Genomic DNA, 26,260 nt, shown 5'->3' on the forward strand with positions numbered 1-26,260 from the left:
TATCATATATTTTACAAACTATTTTGTAATGTTAGTGCAGAAAATGTAAAAAAAAAAGCTGATCCTGTAAGCATTGGTGGTATAGTGGTGAGCATAGCTGCCTTTCAAGCAGTTGACCCGGGTTCGATTCCTGGCCAATGCAAAACATAGGTGTGTTTTTTTTTCAGGCACGTCATAATTTTTACTAACAATTTTGTAGGGTTAGTGCAGAAAATGTGAAAAAAATGTTGGGTACCTTAAGCATTTTTGGTATAGTGGTGAGCAAACCTGCCTTCCAAGCAGTTGACCTGCGATTGATTCCTGGTCAATGCAATACTTATGTGGGGTTTTTTTTCCTGGCACGTCTTACTTTTTACTAATAATTTCGTATTGTTAGTGCAGAAAATGTAAGAAAAAAACATGGCTTCTGTAAGTGTTGGTGGTATAGTGGTGAGAATCGCTGCCTTCCAAGTAGTTGACCCGAGCTCGATTCTCAGCCAACGCATGAATTGTTTATCACATTTGGTGATGCTTTTAGTCTGTTTTAATTTTTCGTGTTAAGTCTCAGGCTCTTCTTTCTTCTTAGAGTTTAGCAACCACGAAAATGAGAAAAAAATTGAAGAGAATATTTCTTAGCTTTTTTTCAACTGTCTTATCTAACTGATCTTCTGCTCTTCAGTTGTTGATTAAACAGTTTGTAGGGTTAGTCTCCAGTATGAAAGCAATGTCAGGGTTGGCATTGGTGTTATGGTGGTGGGTGTAGTTGCTTTTAAAACAATAGGCCATAGTTTAATTCTTGAAGAACTCATTGTTTTTTTGCATTTGGTGGTGTTTGGACTCTTTTTCACTTTCTGTGCTAAGGCTTATGCTTTTATTTCTTTCTTGCTAACACTTTAGCTACCTTAGTTGGCAAAAAGCAAAGCTAATTGAGAGAATTTGTAGGCAGAGGTGGAAAAGCTACATAACTGATTCCAAAAACTCCTCTGTCTTTAGAGTTAGTGTTAAAAATGCTAAAAATGGCAGAGGTCTTTAGGGGTAATTTGGTGCTGGTGCTGACTCTTTGTAATCTTTTTGAGCTAAGGCTCATAGTGTACTTTCTTTCTTGGTAAGAGTTTAGTTACCTTATTGGCAAAAAAGTGAAAATAATTGAGAGAATTGTAAGAATTGGTGGAAAAGCTCCATAGCTGATTCACAAGAATTCATTTTTGAGTTTTGGACAATGCTTTGCCTTGTTTTTAAACTTTTTAGTAATTGGCTCTTTCAAGACATATTCAGTCCTCCTTTTTTTAAGTAAAACTTTAGCAGATTTAACAGCCATAATCCCAAACTAGTCAAGTGGGTTCATGCATTGGTGGTATAGTGGTGAGCATAGCTGCTTCCCAAGCAGATGACCCGGGTTCGATTCCCGGCCAATGCAGTACTTATGTGGTTTTATTTCTGGCATATCATACATTTTACAAACTATTTTGTAATGTTAGTGCAGAAAATGTAAAAAAAAAAGCTGACCCTGTAAGCATTGGTGGTATAGTGGTGAGCATAGCAGCCTTCCAAGCAGTTGACCCGGGTTCAATTCCCGGCCAATACAAAACATCGATGTTTTTTTTTTTTCAGGCACGTCATACTTTTTACTAACAATTTTGTAGGGTTAGTGCAGAAAATCTGAAAAAAATGCTGGGTACCTTAAGCATTTTTGGTATAGTGGTGAGCAAACCTGCCTTCCAACAGTTGACCTGCGATAGATTCCTGGTCAATGCAATACTTATGTGGGTTTTTTTTTCCTGGCACGTCTTACTTTTTACTAATAATTTTGTATTGTTAGTGCAGAAAATGTAAGAAAAAAACATGGCTTCTGTAAGTGTTGGTGGTATAGTGGTGAGCATAGCTGCCTTCCAAGCAGTTGACCTGGGTTCGATTCCCGGCCAACGCATGAATTGTTTTTCACATTTGGTGATGCTTTTAGTCTGTTTTAATTTTTCGTGTTAAGGCTCATGCTCTTCTTTCTTCTTAGAGTTTAGCAACCACGAAAATGAGAAAAAAATTGAAGAGAATATTTCTTAGATTTTTTTTCAATTGTCTCATCTAACTGATCTTCTGCTCTTCAGTTGTTGATTAAATACTTTGTAGGGTTAGTCTCCAATACGAAAGCAATGTCAGGGTTGGCATTGGTGTTATGCTGGTGGGTGTAGTTGCTTTTAAAACAATAGGCCATAGTTTAATTCTTGAAGAACTCATTGTTTTTTTCCATTTGGTGGTGTTTGGAATCTTTTTCACTTTCTGTGCTAAGGCTTATGCTTTTATTTCTTTCTTGGTAACACTTTAGCTACCTTAGTGGGCAGAAAGCAAAGCTAATTGAGAGAATTTGTAGGCAGAGGTGGAAAAGCTACATAACTGATTCCAAAAACTCCTCTGTCTTTAGAGTTAGTGTTAAAAATGCCAAAAATGGCAGAGGTTTTTAGGGGGAATTTGGTGCTGCTGTTGACTCTTTGTAATCTGTTTGAGCTAAGGCTCATAGTGTACTTTCTTTCTTGGTAAGAGTTTAGTTACCTTATTGGCAAAAAAGTGAAAATAATTGAGAGAAATGTAAGAATTGGTGGAAAAGCTGCATAGCTGATTCACAAGAATTCATCTTTGAGTTTTGGACAATGCTTTGCCTTGTTTTTAAACTTTTTAGTAATTGGCTCTTTCAAGACATATTCAGTCCTCCTTTTTTTAAGTAAAACTTTAGCAGATTTAACAGCCAAAATCCCAAACCAGTCAAGTGGGTTCATGCATTGGTGGTATAGTGGTGAGCATTGCTGCTTCCCAAGCAGTTGACCCAGGTTCAATTTCCAGCCAATGCAATACTTATGCAGTTTTATTTCTGGCATATCATACATTTTACAAACTATTTTGTAATGTTAGTGCAGAAAATGTAAAAAAAAAAAGCTGACCCTGTAAGCATTGGTGGTATAGTGGTGAGCATAGCTGCCTTCCAAGCAGTTGACCCGGGTTCAATTCCCGGCCAATACAAAACATCGGTGTTTTTTTTTTTCAGGCACGTCATACTTTTTACTAACAATTTTGTAGGTTTAGTGCAGAAAATGTGAAAAAAATGCTGGGTACCTTAAGCATTTTTGGTATAGTGGTGAGCAAACCTGCCTTCCAAGCAGTTGACCTGCGATTGATTCCTGGTCAATGCAATACTTATGTGGGGGTTTTTTTCCTGGCACGTCTTACTTTTTACTAATAATTTCGTATTGTTAGTGCAGAAAATGTAAGAAAAATCATGGCTTCTGTAATTGTTGGTGGTATAGTGGTGAGAATCGCTGCCTTCCAAGTAGTTGACTCGAGCTCGATTCTCAGCCAATGCATGAATTGTTTATCACATTTGGTGATGCTTTTAGTCTGTTTTAATTTTTCGTGTTAAGTCTCAGGCTCTTCTTTCTTCTTAGAGTTTAGCAACCACGAAAATGAGAAAAAAATTGAAGAGAATATTTCTTAGCTTTATTTCAACTGTCTCATCTAACTGATCTTCTGCTCTTCAGTTGTTGATTAAACACTTTGTAGGGTTAGTCTCCAATACGAAAGCAAAGTCAGGGTTGGCATTGGTGTTATGTTGGTGGGTGTAGTTGCTTTTAAAACAATAGGCCATAGTTTAATTCTTGAAGAACTCATTGTTTTTTTGCATTTGGTGGTGTTTGGACTCTTTTTCACTTTCTGTGCTAAGGCTTATGCTTTTATTTCTTTCTTGGTAAGAGTTTAGTTACCTTATTGGCAAAAAAGTGAAAATAATTGAGAAAAATGTAAGAATTGTTGGAAAAGCTACATAGCTGATTCACAAGAATTCATCTTTGAGTTTTGGACAATGCTTTGCCTTGTTTTTAAACTTTTTAGTAATTGGCTCTTTCAAGACATATTCAGTCCTCCTTTTTTTAAGTAAAACTTTAGCAGATTTAACAGCCAAAATCTCAAGCCAGTCAAGTGGGTTCATGCATTGGTGGTATAGTGGTGAGCATAGCTGCTTCCCAAGCAGTTGACCTGGGTTCGATTCCCGGCCAATGCAATAATTATGTAGCTTTATTTCTGGCATATCATACATTTTACAAGCTATTTTGTAATGTTAGTGCAGAAAATGTAAAAAAAAAAGCTGACCCTGTAAGCATTGGTGGTATAGTGGTGAGCATAGCTGCCTTCCAAATAGTTGACCTGGGTTCATTTCCCGGCCAATACAAAACATCGGTGTTTTTTTTTTTCAGGCACGTTCTACTTTTTACTAACAATTTTGTAGGGTTAGTGCAGAAAATGTGAAAAAAATGCTGGGTACCTTAAGCATTTTTGGTATAGTGGTGAGCAAACCTGCCTTCCAAGCAGTTGACCTGCGATTGATTCCTGGTCAATGCAATACTTATGTGGGGTTTTTTTTCCTGGCACGTCTTACGTTTTACTAATAATTTCGTATTGTTAGTGCAGAAAATGTAAGAAAAAAACATGGCTTCTGTAAGTGTTGGTGGTATAGTGGTGAGAATCGCTGCCTTAAAAGTACTTGACCCGAGTTCGATTCTCAGCCAACGCATGAATTTTTTTTTCAGATTTGGTGATGCTTTTAGTCTGTTTTAATTTTTCGTGTTAAGTCTCAGGCTCGTCTTTCTTCTTAGAGTTTAGCAACCACGAAAATGAGAAAAAAATTGAAGAGAATATTTCTTAGCTTTTATTCAACTGTCTCATCTAACTGATCTTCTGCTCTTCAGTTGTTGATTAAAAACTTTGTAGGGTTAGACTCCAATACGAAAGCAATGTCAGGGTTGGCATTGGTGTTATGCTGGTGGGTGTAGTTGCTTTTAAAACAAATGGCCATAGTTTAATTCTTGAAGAACTCATTGTTTTTTTGCATTTGGTGGTGTTTGGAATCTTTTTCACTTTCTGTGCTAAGGCTTATGCTTTTATTTCTTTCTTGGTAACACTTTAGCTACCTTAGTTGGCAAAAAGCAAAGCTAATTGAGAGAATTTGTAGGCAGAGGTGGAAAAGCTACATAACTGATTCCAAAAACTCCTCTGTATTTAGAGTTAGTGTTAAAAATGCCAAAAATGGCAGAGGTCTTTAGGGGTAATTTGGTGCTGGTGCTGACTCTTTGTAATCTTTTTGAGCTAAGGCTCATAGTGTACTTTCTTTCTTGGTAAGAGTTTAGTTACCTTATTGGCAAAAAAGTGAAAATAATTGAGAGAATTGTAAGAATTGGTGGAAAAGCTCCATAGCTGATTCACAAGAATTCATCTTTGAGTTTTGGACAATGCTTTGCCTTGTTTTTAAACTTTTTAGTAATTGTCTCTTTCAAGACATATTCAGTCCTCCTTTTTTTAAGTAAAACTTTAGCAGATTTAACAGCCATAATCCCAAACCAGTCAAGTTGTTTCATCCATTGGTGGTATAGTGGTGAGCATAGCTGCTTCCCAAGCAGTTGACCCGGGTTCGATTCCCGGCCAATGCAATACTTATGTAGTTTTATTTCTGGCATATCATACATTTTACAAACTATTTTGTAATGTTAGTGCAGAAAATTTAAAAAAAAAAAGCTGATCCTGTAAGCATTGGTGGTATAGTGGTGAGCATAGCTGCCTTCCAAGCAATTGACCAGGGTTCGATTCCTGGCCAATGCAAAACATGGGTGTGTTTTTTTTTCAGGCACGTCATAATTTTTACTAACAATTTTGTAGGGTTAGTGCAGAAAATGTGAAAAAAATGCTGGGTACCTTAAGCATTTTTGGTATAGTGGTGAGCAAACCTGCCTTCCAAGCAGTTGACCTGCGATTGATTCCTGGTCAATGCAATACTTATGTGGGGTTTTTTTTCCTGGCACGTGTTACTTTTTACTAATAATTTCGTATTGTTAGTGCAGAAAATGTAAGAAAAAAACATGTCTTCTGTAAGTGTTGGTGGTATAATGGTGAGTATAGCTGCCTTCCAAGCAGTTGACCCGAGTTTGATTCCTGGCCAACGCATGAATTGTTTTTCACATTTGGTGATGCTTTTAGTCTGTTTTAATTTTTCGTGTTAAGGCTCATGCTCTTCTTTCTTCTTAGAGTTTAGCAACCACGAAAATGAGAAAAAAATTGAAGAGAATATTTCTTAGATTTTTTTCAACTGTCTCATCTAACTGATCTTCTGCTCTTCAGTTGTTGATTAAAAACTTTGTAGGGTTAGACTCCAATACGAAAGCAATGTCAGGGTTGGCATTGGTGTTATGCTGGTGGGTGTAGTTGCTTTTAAAACAATAGGCCATAGTTTAATTCTTGAAGAACTCATTGTTTTTTTGCATTTGGTGGTGTTTGGAATCTTTTTCACTTTCTGTGCTAAGGCTTATGCTTTTATTTCTTTCTTGGTAACACTTTAGCTACCTTAGTGGGCAGAAAGCAAAGGTAATTGAGAGAATTTGTAGGCAGAGGTGGAAAAGCTACATAACTGATTCCAAAAACTCCTCTGTCTTTAGAGTTAGTGTTAAAAATGCCAAAAATGGCAGAGATCTTTAGGGGTAATTTGGTGCTGCTGTAGACTCTTTGTAATCTGTTGGAGCTAAGGCTCATAGTGTACTTTCTTTCTTGGTAAGAGTTTAGTTACCTTATTGGCAAAAAAGTGAAAATAATTGAGAGAATTGTAAGAATTGGTGGAAAAGCTCCATAGCTGATTCACAAGAATTCATCTTTGAGTTTTGGACAATGCTTTGCCTTGTTTTTAAAGTTTTTAGTAATTGGCTCTTTCAAGACATATTCAGTCCTCCTTTTTTTAAGTAAAACTTTAGCAGATTTAACAGCCATAATCCCAAACCAGTCAAGTTGTTTCATCCATTGGTGGTATAGTGGTGAGCATAGCTGCTTCCCAAGCAGTTGACCCGGATTCTATTCCCGGCCAATGCAATACTTATGTAGTTTTATTTCTGGCATATCATACATTTTACAAACTATTTTGTAATGTTAGTGCAGAAAATTTAAAAAAAAAAAGCTGATCCTGTAAGCATTGGTGGTATAGTGGTGAGCATAGCTGCCTTCCAAGCAATTGACCAGGGTTCGATTCCTGGCCAATGCAAAACATGGGTGTGTTTTTTTTTTCAGGCACGTCATAATTTTTACTAACAATTTTGTAGGGTTAGTGCAGAAAATGTGAAAAAAATGCTGGGTACCTTAAGCATTTTTGGTATAGTGGTGAGCAAACCTGCCGTCCAAGCAGTTGACCTGCGATTGATTCCTGGTCAATGCAATACTTATGTGGGGTTTTTTTTCCTGGCACGTGTTACTTTTTACTAATAATTTCATATTGTTAGTGCAGAAAATGTAAGAAAAAAACATGGCTTCTGTAAGTGTTGGTGGTATAATGGTGAGTATAGCTGCCTTCCAAGCAGTTGACCCGAGTTCGATTCCCGGCCAACGCATGAATTGTTTTTCACATTTGGTGATGCTTTTAGTCTGTTTTAATTTTTCGTGTTAAGGCTCATGCTCTTCTTTCTTCTTAGAGTTTAGCAACCACGAAAATGAGAAAAAAATTGAAGAGAATATTTCTTAGATTTTTTTCAACTGTCTCATCTAACTGATCTTCTGCTCTTCAGTTGTTGATTAAAAACTTTGTAGGGTTAGTCTCCAATACGAAAGCAATGTCAGGGTTGGCATTGGTGTTATGCTGGTGGGTGTAGTTGCTTTTAAAACAATAGGCCATAGTTTAATTCTTGAAGAACTCATTGTTTTTTTGCATTTGGTGGTGTTTGGAATCTTTTTCACTTTCTGTGCTAAGGCTTATGCTTTTATTTCTTTCTTGGTAACACTTTAGCTACCTTAGTGGGCAGAAAGCAAAGGTAATTGAGAGAATTTGTAGGCAGAGGTGGAAAAGCTACATAACTGATTCCAAAAACTCCTCTGTCTTTAGAGTAAGTGTTAAAAATGCCAAAAATGGCAGAGATCTTTAGGGGTAATTTGGTGCTGCTGTAGACTCTTTGTAATCTGTTGGAGCTAAGGCTCATAGTGTACTTTCTTTCTTTGTAAGAGTTTAGTTACCTTATTGGCAAAAAAGTGAAAATAATTGAGAGAATTGTAAGAATTGGTGGAAAAGCTCCATAGCTGATTCACAAGAATTCATCTTTGAGTTTTGGACAATGCTTTGCCTTGTTTTTAAAGTTTTTAGTAATTGGCTCTTTCAAGACATATTCAGTCCTCCTTTTTTTAAGTAACACTTTAGCAGATTTAACAGCCATAATCCCAAACCAGTCAATTGGGTTCATGTATTGGTGGTATAGTGGTGAGCATAGCTACTTCCCAAGCAGTTGACCCGGGTTCGATTCCCGGCCAATGCAATACTTACGTAGTTTTATTTCTGGCATATCATACATTTTACAAACTATTTTGTAATGTTAGTGCAGAAAATGTAAAAAAAAAAGCTGATACTGTAAGCATTGGTGGTATAATGGTGAGCATAGCTGCCTTCCAAGCAGTTGACCTGGGTTCGATTCCTGGCCAGTGCAAAACATAGGTGTGTTTTTTTTTTAGGCACGTCATAATTTTTACTAACAATTTTGCAGGGTTAGTGCAGAAAATGTGAAAAAAATGCTGGGTACCTTAAGCATTTTTGGTATAGTGGTGAGCAAACCTGCCTTCCAAGCAGTTGACCTGCGATTGATTCCTGGTCAATGCAATACTTATGTGGGTTTTTTTTTCCTGGCACCTCTTACGTTTTACTAATAATTTTGTATTGTTAGTGCAGAAAATGTAAGAAAAAAACATGGCTTCTGTTAGTGTTGGTGGTATAGTGGTGAGCATAGCTGCCTTCCAAGCAGTTGATCCGGGTTCGATTCCCGGCCAACGCATGAATCGTTTTTCACATGTGGTGATGCTTTTAGTCTGTTTTAATTTTTCGTGTTAAGGCTCATGCTCTTCTTTCTTCTTAGAGTTTAGCAACCACGAAAATGAGAAAAAAATTGAAGAGAATATTTCTTAGATTTTTTTCAACTGTCTCATCTAACTGATCTTCTGCTCTTCAGTTGTTGATTAAATACTTTGTAGGGTTAGTCTCCAATACGAAAGCAATGTCAGGGTTGGCATTGGTGTTATGCTGGTGGGTGTAGTTGCTTTTAAAACAATAGGCCGTAGTTTAATTCTTGAAGAACTCATTGTTTTTTTGCATTTGGTGGTGTTTGTACTCTTTTTCACTTTCTGTGCTAAGGCTTATGCTTTTATATCTTTCTTGGTAACACTTTAGCTTCCTTAGTTGGCAAAAAGCAAAGCTAATTGAGAGAATTTGTAGGCAGAGGTGGAAAAGCTACATAACTGATTCCAAAAACTCCTCTGTCTTTAGAGTTAGTGTTAAAAATGCCAAAAAATGGCAGAGGTCTTTAGGGGGAATTTGGTGCTGGTGCTGACTCTTTGTAATCTTTTTGAGCTAAGGCTCATAGTGTACTTTCTTTCTTGGTAAGAGTTTAGTTACCTTATTGGCAAAAAAGTGAAAATAATTGAGAGAATTGTAAGAATTGGTGGAAAAGCTCCATAGCTGATTCACAAGAATTCATCTTTGAGTTTTGGACAATGCTTTGCCTTGTTTTTAAACTTTTTAGTAATTGGCTCTTTCAAGACATATTCAGTCCTTCTTTTTTTAAGTAAAACTTTAGCAGATTTAACAGCCATAATCCCAAACCAGTCAAGTTGGTTCATCCATTGGTTGTGTAGTGGTGAGCATAGCTGCTTTCCAACCAGTTGACCCGGGTTCAATTCCCGGCCAATGCAATACTTATGTAGCTTTATTTCTGGCATATCATACATTTTACAAACTATTTTGTAATGTTAGTGCAGAAAATGTAAGAAAAAAACTGATCCTGTAAGTATTGGTGGTATAGTGGTGAGCATAGCTGCCTTCCAAGCAGTTGACCCGGGTTCGATTCCTGGCCAATGCAAAACTTGGGTGTGATTTTCTTTCAGGCACGTCATAATTTTTACTAACAATTTTGATGGGTTAGTGCAGAAAATGTGAAAAAAATGCTGGGTACCTTAAGCATTTTTGGTATAGTGGTGAGCAAACCTGCCTTCCAAGCAGTTAACCTGCGATTGATTCCTGGTCAATGCAATACTTCTGTGGGTTTTTTTTTCCTGGCACGTCTTACTTTTTACTAATAATTTTGTATTGTTAGTGCAGAAAATGTAAGAAAAAAACATGGCTACTGTAAGTGTTGGTGGTATAGTGGTGAGCATAGCTGCCTTCTAAGTAGTTGACCTGGGTTTGATTCCCAGCCAACGCATGAATTGTTTTTCACATTTGGTGATGCTTTTAGTCTGTTTTAATTTTTCGTATTAAGGCTCATGCTCTTCTGTCATCTTAGAGTTTAGCAACCACGAAAATGAGAAAAAAATTGAAGAGAATATTTCTTAGATTTTTTTCAACTGTCTCATCTAACTGATCTTCTGCTCTTCAGTTGTTGATTAAATACTTTGTAGGGTTAGTCTCCAATACGAAAGCAATGTCAGGGTTGGCATTGGTGTTATGCTGGTGGGTGTAGTTGCTTTTAAAACAATAGGCCATAGTTTAATTCTTGAAGAACTCATAGTTTTTTTGCATTTGGTGGTGTTTGGAATCTTTTTCACTTTCTGTGCTAAGGCTTATGCTTTTATTTCTTTCTTGGTAACACTTTAGCTACCTTAGTGGGCAGAAAGCAAAGCTAATTGAGAGAATTTGTAGGCAGAGGTGGAAAAGCTACATAACTGATTCCAAAAACTCCTCTGTCTTTAGAGTTAGTGTTAAAAATGCCAAAAATGGCAGAGGTCTTTAGGAGGAATTTGGTGCTGCTGTTGACTCTTTGTAATCTGTTTGAGCTAAGGCTCATAGTGTACTTTCTTTCTTGGTAAGAGTTTAGTTACCTTATTGGCAAAAAAGTGAAAATAATTGAGAGAAATGTAAGAATTGGTGGAAAAGCTACATAGCTGATTCACAAGAATTCATCTTTGAGTTTTGGACAATGCTTTGCCTTGTTTTTAAACTTTTTAGTAATTGGCTCTTTCAAGACATATTCAGTCCTCCTTTTTTTAAGTAAAACTTTAGCAGATTTAACAGCCATAATCCCAAACCTGTTAAATTGGTTCATGCATTGGTGGTATAGTGGTGAGCATAGCTGCTTCACAAGCAGTTGACCTGGGTTCAATTCCCGGCCAATGCAATACTTAAGTAGTTTTATTTCTGGCATATCATACATTTTACAAACTATTTTGTAATGTTAGTGCAGAAAATGTAAAAAAAAAAGCTGATCCGGTATGCATTGGTGGTATAGTGGTGAGCATAGCTGCCTTCCAAGCAGTTGACCCGGGTTTGATTCCTGGCCAATGCAAAACATAGGTGTGTTTTTTTTTCAGGCACGTTATAATTTTTACTAACAATTTTGTAGGGTTAGTGCAGAAAATGTGAAAAAAATGCTGGGTACCTTAAGCATTTTTGGTATAGTGGTGAGCAAACCTGCCTTCCAAGCAGTTGACCTGCGATTGATTCCTGGTCAAGGCAATACTTATGTGGGGGTTTTTTTCCTGGCACGTCTTACTTTTTACTAATAATTTTGTATTGTTAGTGCAGAAAATGTAAGAAAAAAACATGGTTACTGTAAGTGTGGGTGGTATAGTGGTGAGCATAGCTGACCTCCAAGCAGTTGACCCGGGTTCGATTCCCGGCCAACGCATGAATTGTTTCTCACATTTGGTGATGCTTTTAGTCTGTTTTAATTTTTCGTGTTAAGGCTCATGCTCTTCTTTCTTCTTAGAGTTTAGCAACCACGAAAATGAGAAAAAAATTGAAGAGAATATTTCTTAAATTTTTTTCAACTGTCTCATCTAACTGATCTTCTGCTCTTCAGTTGTTGATTAAACACTTTGTAGGGTTAGTCTCCAATATGAAAGCAATGTCAGGGTTGGCATTGGTGTTATGCTGGTGGGTGTAGTTGCTTTTAAAACAATAGGCCATAGTTTAATTCTTGAAGAACTCATTGTTTTTTTGCATTTGGTGGTGTTTGGAATCTTTTTCACTTTCTGTGCTAAGGCTTATGCTTTATTTCTTTCTTGGTAACACTTTAGCTACCTTAGTGGGCAGAAAGCAAAGCTAATTGAGAAAATTTGTAGGCAGAGGTGGAAAAGCTACATAACTGACTCCAAAAACTCCTCTGTCTTTAGAGTTAGTGTTAAAAATGCCAAAAATGGCAGAGGTCTTTAGGGGGAATTTGGTGCTGCTGTTGACTCTTTGTAATCTGTTTGAGCTAAGGCTCATAGTGTACTTTCTTTCTTGGTAAGAGTTTAGTTACCTTATTGGCAAAAAAGTGAAAATAATTGAGAGAAATGTAAGAATTGGTGTAAAACCTACATAGATGATTCACAAGCATTCATCTTTGAGTTTTGGACAATGCTTTGCCTTGTTTTTAAACTTTTTAGTAATTGGCTCTTTCAAAACATATTCAGTCCTCCTTTTTTAAGTAAAACTTTAGCAGATTTAACAGCCAAAATCCCAAACCAGTCAAGTGGGTTCATGCATTGGTGGTATAGTGGTGAGCATAGCTGCTTCCTAAGCAGGTGACCCGGGTTCGATTTCCAGCCAATGCAATACTTATGTAGTTTATTTCTGGCATATCATACATTTTACAAACTATTTTGTAATGTTAGTGCAGAAAATGTAAAAAAAAAAGCTGACCCTGTAAGCATTGGTGTTATAGTGGTGAGCATAGCTGCCTTCCAAGCAGTTGACCCGGGTATGATTCCTGGCCAATGCAAAACATGGGTGTGTTTTTTTTTCAGGCACGTCATACTTTTTACTAACAATTTTGTAGGGTTAGTGCAGAAAATGTGAAAAAAATGCTGGGTACCTTAAGCATTTTTGGTATAGTGGTGAGCAAACCTGCCTTCCAAGCAGTTGACCTGCGATTGATTCCTGGTCAATGCAATACTTATGTGGGGTTTTTTTTCCTGGCACGTCTTACTTTTTACTAATAATTTTGTATTGTTAGTGCAGAAAATGTAAGAAAAAAACAAGGTTTCTTTAAGTGTTGGTGGTATAGTGGTGAGCATAGCTGCCTTCAAAGCAGTTGACCCGGGTTCGATTCCCGGCCAACGCATGAATTGTTTTTCACATTTGGTGATGTTTTAGTCTGTTTTAATTTTTCGTGTTAAAGCTCATGCTCTTCTTTCTTCTTAGAGTTTAGCAACCACGAAAATGAGAAAAAAATTGAAGAGAATATTTCTTATCTTTTTTCAACTGTCTCATCTAACTGATCTTCTGCTCTTCAGTTGTTGATTAAACACTTTGTAGGGTTAGTCTCCAATATGAAAGCAATGTCAGGGTTGGCTTTGGTGTTATGCTGGTGGGTGTAGTTGCTTTTAAAACAATAGGCCATAGTTTAATTCTTGAAGAACTCATTGTTTTTTTGCATTTGGTGGTGTTTGGACTCTTTTTCACTTTCTGTGCTAAGGCTTATGCTTTTATTTCTTTCTTGGTAACACTTTAGCTACCTTAGTTGGCAAAAAGCAAAGCTAATTGAGAGAATTTGTAGGCAGAGGTGGAAAAGCTACATAACTGATTCCAAAAACTCCTCTGTCTTCAGAGTTAGTGTTAGAAATGCCAAAAATGGCAGAGGTCTTTAGGTGTAATTTGGTGCTGGTGCTGACTCTTTGTAATCTTTTTGAGGTAAGGCTCATAGTGTACTTTCTTTCTTGGTAAGAGTTTAGTTACCTTATTGGCAAAAAAGTGAAAATAATTGAGAGAATTGTAAGAATTGGTGGAAAAGCTCCATAGCTGATTCACAAGAATTCATCTTTGAGTTTTGGACAATGCTTTGCCTTGTTTTTAAACTTTTTAGTAATTGGCTCTTTCAAGACATATTCAGTCCTCCTTTTTTTAAGTAAAACTTTAGCAGATTTAACAGCCATAATCCCAAACCAGTCAAGTGGGTTCATGCATTGGTGGTATAGTGGTGAGCATAGCTGCTTTCCAAGCAGTTGACCCGGGTTCGATTCTCAGCCAATGCAATACTTATGTAGTTTTATTTCTGGCATATCATACATTTTACAAACTATTTTGTAATATTAGTGCAGAAAATGTAAAAAAAAAAGCTGATCCTGTAAGCATTGGTGGTATAGTGGTGAGCATAGCTGTCTTCCAGGCATTTGACCCGGGTTCGATTCCTGGCCAATGCAAAACATGGGTGTGTTTTTTTTTCAGGCACGTCATACTTTTTACTAACAATTTTGTAGGGTTAGTGCAGAAAATGTGAAAAAAATGCTGGGTACCTTAAGCATTTTTGGTATAGTGGTGAGCAAACCTGCCTTCCAAGCAGTTGACCTGCGATTGATTTCTGGTCAATGCAATTCCTATGTGGGGTTTTTTTTCCTGGCACGTCTTACTTTTTACTAATAATTTTGTATTGTTAGTGCAGAAAATGTAAGAAAAAACCATGGCTTCTGTAAGTGTTGGTGGTATAGTGGTGAGAGTCGCTGCCTTCCAAGTACTTGACGCGAGTTCGATTCTCAGCCAACGCATAAATTGTTTTACACATTTGGTGATGCTTTTAGTCTGTTTTAATTTTTCGCGTTAAGTCTCAGGCCCTTCTTTCTTCTTAGAGTTTAGCAACCACGAAAATGAGAAAAAAATTGAAGAGAATATTTCGTAGCTTTTTTTCAACTGTCTCATCTAACTGATCTTCTGCTCTTCAGTTGTTGATTAAACACTTTGTAGGGTTAGTCTCCAATATGAAAGCAATGTCAGGGTTGGCATTGGTGTTATGCTGGTGGGTGTAATTGCTTTTAAAACAATAGGCCATAGTTTAATTCTTGAAGAACTCATTGTTTTTTGCATTTGGTGGTGTTTGGACTCTTTTTCACTTTCTGTGCTAAGGCTTATGCTTTTATTTCTTTCTTGGTAACACTTTAGCTACCTTAGTTGGCAAAAAGCAAAGCTAATTGAGAGAATTTGTAGGCAGAGGTGGAAAAGCTACATAACTGATTTCAAAAACTCCTCTGTCTTTAGAGTTAGTGTTAAAAATGCCAAAAATGGCAGAGATCTTTAGGGGTAATTTGGTGATGGTGCTGACTCTTTGTAATCTTTTTGAGCTAAGGCTCATAGTGTACTTTCGTTCTTGGTAAGAGTTTAGTTACCTTATTGGCAAAAAATTGAAAATAATTGAGAGAATTGTAAGAATTGGTGGAAAAGCTCCATAGCTGATTCACAAGAATTCATCTTTGAGTTTTGGACAATGCTTTGCCTTGTTTTTAAACTTTTTAGTAATTGGCTCTTTCAAGACATATTCAGTCCTCCTTTTTTTAAGTAAAACTTTAGCAGATTTAACAGCCATAATCCCAAACCAGTCAAGTTGGTTCATGCATTGGTGGTATAGTGGTGAGCATAGCTGTTTCCCAAGCAGTTGACCCAGGTTCGATTCCCAGCCAATGCAATACTTATGTAGTTTTATTTCTGGCATATCATACATTTTACAAACTATTTTGTAATGTTAGTGCAGAAAATGTAAAAAAAAAAGCTGATCCTGTAAGTATTGGTGGTATAGTGATGAACATAGCTGTCTTCCAAGCAGTTGACCCGGGTTCAATTACTGGCCAATACAAAACATCGGTGTTTTTTTTTTTTCAGGCACGTCATACTTTTTACTAACAATTTTGTAGGGTTAGTGCAGAAAATGTGAAAAAAATGCTGGGTACCTTAAGCATTTTTGGTATAGTGGTGAGCAAACCTGCCTTCCAAGCAGTTGACCTGCGATTGATTCCTGGTCAATGCAATACTTATGTGGGTTTTTTTTTACTGGCACGTCTTACGTTTTACTAATAATTTCGTATTGTTAGTGCAGAAAATGTAAGAAAAAAACATGGCTTCTGTAAGTGTTGGTGGTATAGTGGTGAGAATCGCTGCCTTCCAAATATTTGACACGAGTTTGATTCTCAGCCAACGCATGAATTGTTTTTCACATTTGGTGATGCTTTTAGTCTGTTTTAATTTTTCGTGTTAAGTCTCAGGCTCTTCTTTCTTCTTAGAGTTTAGCAACCACGAAAATGAGAAAAAAATTGAAGAGAATATTTCTTAGCTTTTTTTCAACTGTCTCATCTAACTGATCTTCTGCTCTTCAGTTGTTGATTAAACACTTTGTAGGGTTAGTCTCCAAAACGAAAGCAATGTCAGGGTTGGCATTGGTGTTATGCTGGTGGGTGTAGTTGCTTTTAAAACAATAGGCCATAGTTTAATTCTTGAAGAACTCATAGTTTTTTTGCATTTGGTGGTGTTTGGAATCTTTTTCACTTTCTGTGCTAAAGCTTATGCTTTTATTTCTTTCTTGGTAAGACTTTAGCTACCTTAGTTGGCAAAAAGCAAAGCTAATTGAGAGAATTTGTAGGCAGAGGTGGAAAAGCTACATAACTGATTCCAAAAACTCCTCTGTCTTTAGAGTTAGTGTTAAAAATGCCAAAAATAGCAGAGGTCTTTAGGGGTAATTTGGTGCTGGTGCTGACTCTTTGTAATCTGTTTGAGCTAAGGCTCATAGTGTACTTTCTTTCTTGGTAAGAGTTTAGATACCTTATTGGCAAAAAAGTGAAAATAATTGAGAGAAATGTAAGAATTGGTGGAAAAGCTACATAGCTGATTCACAAGAATTCATCTTTGAGTTTTGGACAATGCTTTGCCTTGTTTTTAAACTTTTTAGTAATTGGCTCTTTCAAGACATATTCAGTCCTCCTTTTTTAAGTAAAACTTTAGCAGATTTAACAGCCAAAATCCCAAACCAGTCAAGTGGGTTCATGCATTGGTGGTATAGTGGTGAGCATAGCTGCTTCCCAAGCAGTTGACCCGGGTTCAATTTCCAGCCAATGCAATACTTATGTAGTTTTATTTCTGGCATATCATACATTTTACAAACTATTTTGTAATGTTAGTGCAGAAAATGTAAAAAAAAAAGCTGACCCTGTAAGCATTGGTGGTATAGTGGTGAGCATAGCTGCCTTCCAAGCAGTTGACCCTGGTTCAATTCCTGGCCAATACAAAACATTTGTGTGTTTTTTTTTCAGGCACGTCATACTTTTTACTAACAATTTTGTAGGGTTAGTGCAGAAAATGTGAAAAAAATGCTGGGTACCTTAAGCATTTTTGGTATAGTGGTGAGCAAACCTGCCTTCCAAGCAGTTGACCTGCGATTGATTCCTGGTCAATGCAATACTTATGTGGGGTTTTTTTACTGGCACGTCTTACTTTTTACTAATAATTTCGTATTGTTAGTGCAGAAAATGTAAGAAAAAAACATGGCTACTGTAAGTGTTGGTGGTATAGTGGTGAGAATCTCTGCCTTCCAAGTAGTTGACCCGAATTTGATTCTCAGCCAACGCATGAATTGTTTTTCACATTTAGTGATGCTTTTAGTCTGTTTTAATTTTTCATGTTAAGTCTCAGGCTCTTCTTTCTTCTTCGAGTGTAGCAACCACGAAAATGAGAAAAAAATTGAAGAGAATATTTCTTAGCTTTTTTTCAACTGTCTCATCTAACTGATCTTCTGCTCTTCAGTTGTTGATTAAACACTTTGTAGGGTTAGTCTCCAATATGAAAGCAATGTCAGGGTTGGCATTGGTGTTATGCTGGTGGGTGTAGTTGCTTTTAAAACAATAGGCCATAGTTTAATTCTTGAAGAACTCATTGTTTTTTTGCATTTGGTGGTGTTTGGACTCTTTTTCACTTTCTGTGCTAAGGCTTATGCTTTTATTTCTTTCTTGGTAACACTTTAGCTACCTTAGTTGGCAAAAAGCAAAGCTAATTGAGAGAATTTGTAGGCAGAGGTGGAAAAGCTACATAACTGATTCCAAAAACTCCTCTGTCTTTAGAGTTAGTGTTAAAAATGCCAAAAATGGCAGAGGTCTTTAGGGGGAATTTGGTGCTGGTGCTGACTCTTTGTAATCTTTTTGAGCTAAGGCTCATAGTGTACTTTCTTTCTTGGTAAGAGTTTAGTTACCTTATTGGCAAAAAAGTGAAAATAATTGAGAGAATTGTAAGAATTGGTGGAAAAGCTCCCTAGCTGATTCACAAGAATTCATCTTTGAGTTTTGGACAATGCTTTGCCTTGTTTTTAAACTTTTTAGTAATTGGCTCTTTCAAGACATATTCAGTCCTCCTTTTTTTAAATAAAACTTTAGCAGATTTAACAGCCATAATCCCAAACCAGTCAAGTTGGTTCATGCATTGGTGGTATAGTGGTGAGCATAGCTGCTTCCCAAGCAGTTGACCCCGGTTAGATTCCCGGCCAATGCAATACTTAAGTAGTTTTATTTCTGGCATATCATACATTTTACAAACTATTTTGTAATGTTAGTGCAGAAAATGTAAAAAAAAAAGCTGACCCTGTAAGCATTGGTGGTATAGTGGTGAGCAAAGCTTCCTTCCAAGCAGTTGACCCGGGTTCAATTCCCGGCCAACACAAAACATGGGTGTATTTTTTTTTCAGGCACGTCATACTTTTTACTAACAATTTTGTAGGGTTAGTGCAGAAAATGTGAAAAAAAATGCTGGGTACCTTAAGCATTTTTGGTATAGTGGTGAGCAAACCTGCCTTCCAAGCAGTTGACCTGCGATTGATTCCTGGTCAATGCAATACTTATGTGGTTTTTTTTTTACTGGCACGTCTTACTTTTTACTAATAATTTCGTATTGTTAGTGCAGAAAATGTAAGAAAAAAAGATGGATTCTGTAAGTGTTGGTGGTATAGTGGTGAGAATCGCTGCCTTCCAAGTAGTTGACCCGAGTTCGATTCTCAGCCAACGCATGAATTGTTTTTCACATTTGGTGATGCTTTTAGTCTGTTTTAATTTTTCGTGTTAAGTCTCAGGCTCTTCTTTCTTCTTAGAGTTTAGCAACCACGAAAATGAGAAAAAAATTGAAGAGAATATTTCTTAGCTTTTTTTCAACTGTCTCATCTAACTGATCTTCTGCTCTTCAGTTGTTGATTAAACACTTTGTAGGGTTAGTCTCCAATATGAAAGCAATGTCAGGGTTGGCATTGGTGTTATGCTGGTGGGTGTAGTTGCTTTTAAAACAATAGGCCATAGTTTAATTCTTGAAGAACTCATTGTTTTTTTGCATTTGGTGGTGTTTGGACTCTTGTTCACTTTCTCTGCTAAGGCTTATGCTTTTATTTCTTTCTTGGTAACACTTTAGCTACCTTAGTTGGCAAAAAGCAAAGCTAATTGAGAGAATTTGTAGGCAGAGGTGGAAAAGCTACATAACCGATTCCAAAAACTCCTCTGTCTTTAGAGTTAGTGTTAAAAATGCCAAAAATGGCAGAGGTCTTTAGGGGTAATTTGGTGCTGGTGCTGACTCTTTGTAATCTTTTTGAGCTAAGGCTCATAGTGTACTTTCTTTCTTGGTAAGAGTTTAGTTACCTTATTGGCAAAAAAGTGAAAATAATTGAGAGAATTGTAAGAATTGGTGGAAAAGCTCCATAGCTGATTCACAAGAATTCATCTTTGAGTTTTGGACAATGCTTGCCTTGTTTTTAAACTTTTTAGTAATTGGCTCTTTCAAGACATATTCAGTCCTCCTTTTTTAAGTGAAACTTTAGCAGATTTAACAGCCATAGTTCCAAACCAGTCAAGTTGGTTCATGCATTGGTGGTATAGTGGTGAGTTATAGCTGCTTCCCAAGCAGTTGACCTGGGCTCGATTCCCGGCCAATGCAATACTTATGTAGTTTTATTTCTGGCATATCATACATTTTACAAACTATTTTGTAATGTTAGTGCAGAAAATGTAAAAAAAAAAGCTGATCCTGTAAGCATTGGTGGTATAGTAGTGAGCATAGCTGCCTTCCAAGCAGTTGACCCGGGTTCGATTCCTGGGCAATACAAAACATCGGTGTTTTTTTTTTTCAGGCACGTCATACTTTTTACTAACAATTTTGTAGGGTTAGTGCAGTAAATGTGAAAAAAATGCTGGGTACCTTAAGCATTTTTGTATAGTGGTGAGCATAGCTGCCTTCCAAGCAGTTGACCAGGGTTCGATTCCTGGCCAACGCATGAATTGTTTTTAACATTTGGTGATGCTTTTAGTCTGTTTTAATTTTTCGTGTTAAGGCTCATGCTCTTCTTTCTTCTTAGAGTTTAGCAACCACGAAAATGAGAAAAAAATTGAAGAGAATATTTCTTAGCTTTTTTTCAACTGTCTCATCTAACTGATCTTCTGCTCTTCAGTTGTTGATTAAATACTTTATAGGGTTAGTCTCCAATACGAAAACAATGTCAGGGTTGGCATTGGTGTTATGCTGTTTGGTGTAGTTGCTTTTAAAACAATAGGCCATAGTTTAATTCTTGAAGAACTCATTGTTTTTTTGCATTTGGTGGTGTTTGGAATCTTTTTCACTTTCTGTGCTAAGGCTTATGCTTTTATTTCTTTCTTGGTAACACTTTAGCTACCTTAGTGGGCAGAAAGCAAAGCTAATTGAGAGAATTTGTAGGCAGAGGTGGAAAAGCTACATAACTGATTCCAAAAACTCCTCTGTCTTTAGAGTTAGTGTTAAAAATGCCAAAAATGGCAGAGGTCTTTAGGGGTAATTTGGTGCTGGTGCTGACTGTTTGTAATCTTTTTGAGCTAAGGCTCATAGTGTACTTTCTTTCTTGGTAAGAGTTTAGTTACCTTATTAGCAAAAAAGTGAAAATAATTGAGAGAATTGTAATAATTGGTGGAAAAGCTCCATAGCTCATTCACAAGAATTTATCTTTGAGTTTTGGACAATGCTTTTCCTTGTTTCTAAACTTTTTAGTAATTGGCTCTTTCAAGACATATTCAGTCCTCCTTTTTTTAAGTAAAACTTTAGCAGATTTAACAGCCATAATTCCAAACCAGTCAAGTTGGTTCATGCATTGGTGGTATAGTGGTGAGCATAGCTGCTTCCCAAGCAGTTGACCTGGATTCGAATCCCGGCCAATGCAATACTTATGTAGTTTTATTTCTGGCATATCATACATTTTACAAACTATTTTGTAATGTTAGTGCAGAAAATGTAAAAAAAAAAGCTGAACCTGTAAGCATTGGTGGTATAGAGGTGAGCATAGCTGCCTTCCATGCAGTTGACCCGTGTTCAATTCCCAGCCAATACAAAACAACGGTGTTTTTTTTTTTCAGGCACGTCATACTTTTTACTAACAATTTTGTAGGGTTAGTGCAGAAAATGTGAAAAAAATGCTGGGTACCTTAAGCATTTTTGTTATAGTGGTGAGCAAACCTGCCTTCCAAGCAGTTGACCTGCGATTGATTCCTGGTCAATGCAATACTTATGCGGGGTTTTTTTTCCTGGCACGTCTTACTTTTTACTAATAATTTCGTATTGTTAGTGCAGAAAATGTAAGAAAAAAACATGGCTTCTGTAAGTGTTGGTGGTATAGTGGTGAGAATCGCTGCCTTCCAAGTAGCTGACCCGAATTCGATTCTCAGCCAACGCATGAATATTTTATCACATTTGGTGATGCTTTTAGTCTGTTTTAATTTTTCGTGTTAAGTCTCAGGCTCTTCTTTCTTCTTAGAGTTTAGCAACCACGAAAATGAGAAAAAAATTGAAGAGAATATTTCTTAGCTTTTTTTCAACTGTCTCATCTAACTGATCTTCTGCTCTTCAGTTGTTGATTAAACAGTTTGTAGGGTTAGTCTCCAATATGAAAGCAATGTCAAGGTTGGCATTGGTGTCATGCTGGTGGGTGTAGTTGCTTTTAAAACAATAGGCCTTAGTTTAATTCTTGAAGAACTCATTGTTTTTTTGCATTTGGTGGTGTTTGGACTCTTTTTCACTTTCTGTGCTAAGGCTTATGCTTTTATTTCTTTCTTGGTAACACTTTAGCTACCTTAGTTGGCAAAAAGCAAAGCTAATTGAGAGAATTTGTAGGCAGAGGTGGAAAAGCTACATAACTGATTCCAAAAACTCCTCTGTCTTTAGAGTTAGTGTTAAAAATGCTAAAAATGGCAGAGGTCTTTAGGGGTAATTTGGTGCTGGTGCTGACTCTTTGTAATCTTTTTGAGCTAAGGCTCATAGAGTACTTTCTTTCTTGGTAAGAGTTTAGTTACCTTATTGCAAAAAAAAAGTGAAAATAATTGAGAGAATTGTAAGAATTGGTGGAAAAGCTCCATAGCTGATTCACAAGAATTCATCTTTGAGTTTTGGACAATGCTTTGCCTTGTTTTTAAACTTTTTAGTAATTGGCTCTTTCAAGACATATTCAGTCCTCCTTTTTTAAGTAAAACTTTAGCAGATTTAACAGCCAAAATCCCAAACCAGTCAAGTGGGTTCATGCATTGGTGGTATAGTGGTGAGCATTGCTGCTTCCCAAACAGTTGACCCAGGTTCGATTTCCAGCCAATGCAATACTTATGTAGTTTTATTTCTGGCATATCATACATTTTACAAACTATTTTGTAATGTTAGTGCAGAAAATGTAAAAAAAAAGCTGACACTATAAGCATTGGTGGTATAGTGGTGAGCATAGCTGCCTTCCAAGCAGTTGACCTGGGTTCAATTCCTGGCCAATACAAAACATCAGTGTTTTTTTTTTTCAGGCACATCATACTTTTTACTAACAATTTTGTAGGGTTAGTGCAGAAAATGTGAAAAAAATGCTGGGTACCTTAAGCATTTTTGGTATAGTGGTGAGCAAACCTGCCTTCCAAGCAGTTGACCTGCGATTGATTCCTGGTCAATGCAATACTTATGTGGGGTTTTTTTTCCTGGCACGTCTTACTTTTTACTAATAATTTCGTATTGTTAGTGCAGAAAATGTAAGAAAAAAACATGGCTTCTGTAAGTGTTGGTGGTATAGTGGTGAGAATCGCTGTCTTCCAAGTAGTTGACCCGAGTTCGATTCTCAGCCAACGCATGAATTGTTTTTCACATTTGGTGATGCTTTTAGTCTGTTTTAATTTTTCGTGTTAAGTCTCAGGCTCTTCTTTCTTCTTAGAGTTTAGCAACCACGAAAATGAGAAAAAAATTGAAGAGAATATTTCTTAGCTTTTTTTCAACTGTCTCATCTAACTGATCTTCTGCTCTTCAGTTGTTGATTAAACACTTTGTAGGGTTAGTCTCCAATACGAAAGCAATGTCAGGGTTGGCATTGGTGTTATGCTGGTGGGTGTAGTTGCTTTTAAAACAATAGGCCATAGTTTAATTCTTGAAGAACTCATTGTTTTTTTGCATTTGGTGGTGTTTGGACTCTTTTTCACTTTCTGTGCTAAGGCTTATGCTTTTATTTCTTTCTTGGTAACACTTTAGCTACCTTAGTTGGCAAAAAGCAAAGCTAATTGAGAGAATTTGTAGGCAGAGGTGGAAAAGCTACATAACTGATTCCAAAAACTCCTCTGTCTTTAGAGTTAGTGTTAAAAATGCCAAAAATGGCAGAGGTCTTTAGGGGTAATTTGGTGCTGGTGCTGACTGTTTGTAATCTTTTTGAGCTAAGGCTCATAGTGTACTTTCTTTCTTGGTAAGAGTTTAGTTACCTTATTAGCAAAAAAGTGAAAATAATTGAGAGAATTGTAAGAATTGGTGGAAAAGCTCCATAGCTGATTCACAAGAATTTATCTTTGAGTTTTGGACAATGCTTTTCCTTGTTTCTAAACTTTTTAGTAATTGGCTCTTTCAAGACATATTCAGTCCTCCTTTTTTTAAGTAAAACTTTAGCAGATTTAACAGCCATAATTCCAAACCAGTCAAGTTGGTTCATGCATTGGTGGTATAGTGGTGAGCATAGCTGCTTCCCAAGCAGTTGACCTGGATTCGAATCCCGGCCAATGCAATACTTATGTAGTTTTATTTCTGGCATATCATACATTTTACAAACTATTTTGTAATGTTAGTGCAGAAAATGTAAAAAAAAAAGCTGAACCTGTAAGCATTGGTGGTATAGTGGTGAGCATAGCTGCCTTCTAAGCAGTTGACCCGTGTTCAATTCCCAGCCAATACAAAACATCGGTGTTTTTTTTTTTCAGGCACGTCATACTTTTTACTAACAATTTTGTAGGGTTAGTGCAGAAAATGTGAAAAAAATGCTGGGTACCTTAAGCATTTTTGGTATAGTGGTGAGCAAACCTGCCTTCCAAGCAGTTGACCTGCGATTGATTCCTGGTCAATGCAATACTTATGCGGGGTTTTTTTTCCTGGCACGTCTTACTTTTTACTAATAATTTCGTATTGTTAGTGCAGAAAATGTAAGAAAAAAACATGGCTTCTGTAAGTGTTGGTGGTATAGTGGTGAGAATCGCTGCCTTCCAAGTAGTTGACCCGAATTCGATTCTCAGCCAACGCATGAATATTTTATTACATTTGGTGATGCTTTTAGTCTGTTTTAATTTTTCGTGTTAAGTCTCAGGCTCTTCTTTCTTCTTAGAGTTTAGCAACCACGAAAATGAGAAAAAAATTGAAGAGAATATTTCTTAGCTTTTTTTCAACTGTCTCATCTAACTGATCTTCTGCTCTTCAGTTGTTGATTAAACAGTTTGTAGGGTTAGTCTCCAATATGAAAGCAATGTCAAGGTTGGCATTGGTGTCATGCTGGTGGGTGTAGTTGCTTTTAAAACAATAGGCCTTAGTTTAATTCTTGAAGAACTCATTGTTTTTTTGCATTTGGTGGTGTTTGGACTCTTTTTCACTTTCTGTGCTAAGGCTTATGCTTTTATTTCTTTCTTGGTAACACTTTAGCTACCTTAGTTGGCAAAAAGCAAAGCTAATTGAGAGAATTTGTAGGCAGAGGTGGAAAAGCTACATAACTGATTCCAAAAACTCCTCTGTCTTTAGAGTTAGTGTTAAAAATGCTAAAAATGGCAGAGGTCTTTAGGGGTAATTTGGTGCTGGTGCTGACTCTTTGTAATCTTTTTGAGCTAAGGCTCATAGAGTACTTTCTTTCTTGGTAAGAGTTTAGTTACCTTATTGCAAAAAAAAAGTGAAAATAATTGAGAGAATTGTAAGAATTGGTGGAAAAGCTCCATAGCTGATTCACAAGAATTCATCTTTGAGTTTTGGACAATGCTTTGCCTTGTTTTTAAACTTTTTAGTAATTGGCTCTTTCAAGACATATTCAGTCCTCCTTTTTTAAGTAAAACTTTAGCAGATTTAACAGCCAAAATCCCAAACCAGTCAAGTGGGTTCATGCATTGGTGGTATAGTGGTGAGCATTGCTGCTTCCCAAACAGTTGACCCAGGTTCGATTTCCAGCCAATGCAATACTTATGTAGTTTTATTTCTGGCATATCATACATTTTACAAACTATTTTGTAATGTTAGTGCAGAAAATGTAAAAAAAAAGCTGACACTATAAGCATTGGTGGTATAGTGGTGAGCATAGCTGCCTTCCAAGCAGTTGACCTGGGTTCAATTCCTGGCCAATACAAAACATCAGTGTTTTTTTTTTTCAGGCACATCATACTTTTTACTAACAATTTTGTAGGGTTAGTGCAGAAAATGTGAAAAAAATGCTGGGTACCTTAAGCATTTTTGGTATAGTGGTGAGCAAACCTGCCTTCCAAGCAGTTGACCTGCGATTGATTCCTGGTCAATGCAATACTTATGTGGGGTTTTTTTTCCTGGCACGTCTTACTTTTTACTAATAATTTCGTATTGTTAGTGCAGAAAATGTAAGAAAAAAACATGGCTTCTGTAAGTGTTGGTGGTATAGTGGTGAGAATCGCTGTCTTCCAAGTAGTTGACCCGAGTTCGATTCTCAGCCAACGCATGAATTGTTTTTCACATTTGGTGATGCTTTTAGTCTGTTTTAATTTTTCGTGTTAAGTCTCAGGCTCTTCTTTCTTCTTAGAGTTTAGCAACCACGAAAATGAGAAAAAAATTGAAGAGAATATTTCTTAGCTTTTTTTCAACTGTCTCATCTAACTGATCTTCTGCTCTTCAGTTGTTGATTAAACACCTTGTAGGGTTAGTCTCCAATACGAAAGCAATGTCAGGGTTGGCATTGGTGTTATGCTGGTGGGTGTAGTTGCTTTTAAAACAATAGGCCATAGTTTAATTCTTGAAGAACTCATTGTTTTTTTGCATTTGGTGGTGTTTGGACTCTTTTTCACTTTCTGTGCTAAGGCTTATGCTTTTATTTCTTTCTTGGTAACACTTTAGCTACCTTAGTTGGCAAAAAGCAAAGCTAATTGAGAGAATTTGTAGGCAGAGGTGGAAAAGCTACATAACTGATTCCAAAAACTCCTCTGTCTTTAGAGTTAGTGTTAAAAATGCCAAAAATGGCAGAGGTCTTTAGGGGTAATTTGGTGCTGGTGCTGACTGTTTGTAATCTTTTTGAGCTAA

The 26,260-nt window shown here is 36.7% G+C and overlaps 12 non-coding genes across 12 annotated transcripts; all 12 read left to right on the plus strand.

Moving 5' to 3' along the window:
• The first annotated feature begins 70 nt into the window (after positions 1-70).
• TRNAE-UUC (transfer RNA glutamic acid (anticodon UUC)) lies at positions 71-142 on the plus strand. Its single transcript has one exon. It is a non-coding gene; the product is annotated as a tRNA-Glu (tRNA).
• A 1,182-nt stretch (positions 143-1,324) lies between these two features.
• Positions 1,325-1,396, plus strand: TRNAG-CCC (transfer RNA glycine (anticodon CCC)). Its single transcript has one exon. It is a non-coding gene; the product is annotated as a tRNA-Gly (tRNA).
• A 438-nt stretch (positions 1,397-1,834) lies between these two features.
• On the plus strand, positions 1,835-1,906 carry TRNAG-UCC (transfer RNA glycine (anticodon UCC)). Its single transcript has one exon. It is a non-coding gene; the product is annotated as a tRNA-Gly (tRNA).
• Positions 1,907-2,916: 1,010 nt separating this feature from the next.
• On the plus strand, positions 2,917-2,988 carry TRNAG-UCC (transfer RNA glycine (anticodon UCC)). The gene has a single exon. It is a non-coding gene; the product is annotated as a tRNA-Gly (tRNA).
• Positions 2,989-3,949: 961 nt separating this feature from the next.
• On the plus strand, positions 3,950-4,021 carry TRNAG-CCC (transfer RNA glycine (anticodon CCC)). The gene has a single exon. It is a non-coding gene; the product is annotated as a tRNA-Gly (tRNA).
• Positions 4,022-5,372: 1,351 nt separating this feature from the next.
• On the plus strand, positions 5,373-5,444 carry TRNAG-CCC (transfer RNA glycine (anticodon CCC)). Its single transcript has one exon. It is a non-coding gene; the product is annotated as a tRNA-Gly (tRNA).
• A 2,775-nt stretch (positions 5,445-8,219) lies between these two features.
• Positions 8,220-8,291, plus strand: TRNAG-CCC (transfer RNA glycine (anticodon CCC)). Its single transcript has one exon. It is a non-coding gene; the product is annotated as a tRNA-Gly (tRNA).
• A 438-nt stretch (positions 8,292-8,729) lies between these two features.
• On the plus strand, positions 8,730-8,801 carry TRNAG-UCC (transfer RNA glycine (anticodon UCC)). Its single transcript has one exon. It is a non-coding gene; the product is annotated as a tRNA-Gly (tRNA).
• Positions 8,802-10,151: 1,350 nt separating this feature from the next.
• On the plus strand, positions 10,152-10,223 carry TRNAR-UCU (transfer RNA arginine (anticodon UCU)). Its single transcript has one exon. It is a non-coding gene; the product is annotated as a tRNA-Arg (tRNA).
• Positions 10,224-11,063: 840 nt separating this feature from the next.
• TRNAV-CAC (transfer RNA valine (anticodon CAC)) lies at positions 11,064-11,135 on the plus strand. Its single transcript has one exon. It is a non-coding gene; the product is annotated as a tRNA-Val (tRNA).
• Positions 11,136-20,837: 9,702 nt separating this feature from the next.
• TRNAG-CCC (transfer RNA glycine (anticodon CCC)) lies at positions 20,838-20,909 on the plus strand. Its single transcript has one exon. It is a non-coding gene; the product is annotated as a tRNA-Gly (tRNA).
• Positions 20,910-23,681: 2,772 nt separating this feature from the next.
• Positions 23,682-23,753, plus strand: TRNAG-CCC (transfer RNA glycine (anticodon CCC)). Its single transcript has one exon. It is a non-coding gene; the product is annotated as a tRNA-Gly (tRNA).
• Positions 23,754-26,260: the final 2,507 nt, after the last annotated feature.

The sequence above is a fragment of the Phyllobates terribilis genome, unplaced genomic scaffold (genome assembly GCF_046119375.1).
Source record: "Phyllobates terribilis strain yellow unplaced genomic scaffold, ASM4611937v1 Scaffold_3__8_contigs__length_932513732, whole genome shotgun sequence".
Taxonomy (NCBI): Eukaryota; Metazoa; Chordata; class Amphibia; order Anura; family Dendrobatidae; genus Phyllobates; species Phyllobates terribilis.